Source organism: Maylandia zebra, linkage group LG8 (assembly GCF_041146795.1).
Source record: "Maylandia zebra isolate NMK-2024a linkage group LG8, Mzebra_GT3a, whole genome shotgun sequence".
Lineage (NCBI taxonomy): Eukaryota > Metazoa > Chordata > Actinopteri > Cichliformes > Cichlidae > Maylandia > Maylandia zebra.
In genome coordinates this window covers 11,755,373-11,755,729 of record NC_135174.1, presented here as the reverse complement: position 1 = coordinate 11,755,729, position 357 = coordinate 11,755,373, and positions in this window count along the sequence as shown.

Sequence of the window (357 nt, the reverse complement as noted above, 5' to 3'; positions counted from 1 at the left end):
TCTAGCTCCAGGATTCAGGAACAAGGGCGGATCACGGGTCTATAATTATGCTGAGCAACAGCCTTAACTATTGCTGCCTTCTGTTGGTGTGAGTGGAAAAGAGAAAACGCAGCTGGAAAACGGTTCACTGGGAAATAGTTGTTTCATAGGCTACAAAAGTGTATTCACATTCCTGAAAAAGAAACGGATAATAACTTAAAAAATAAATCTTTAAAAACGTTTCGCAAGTGTCTTTTAAAAAATAAAATAAAATAAAAAAATCCAGCTCTTATAGCCAAGATCATCATTGCAACCGTGGTTGGCTCCATCTGGTGGCAGTACCCGGATGCACGACCTGGTCTCTCAGCAGTCCCTGAA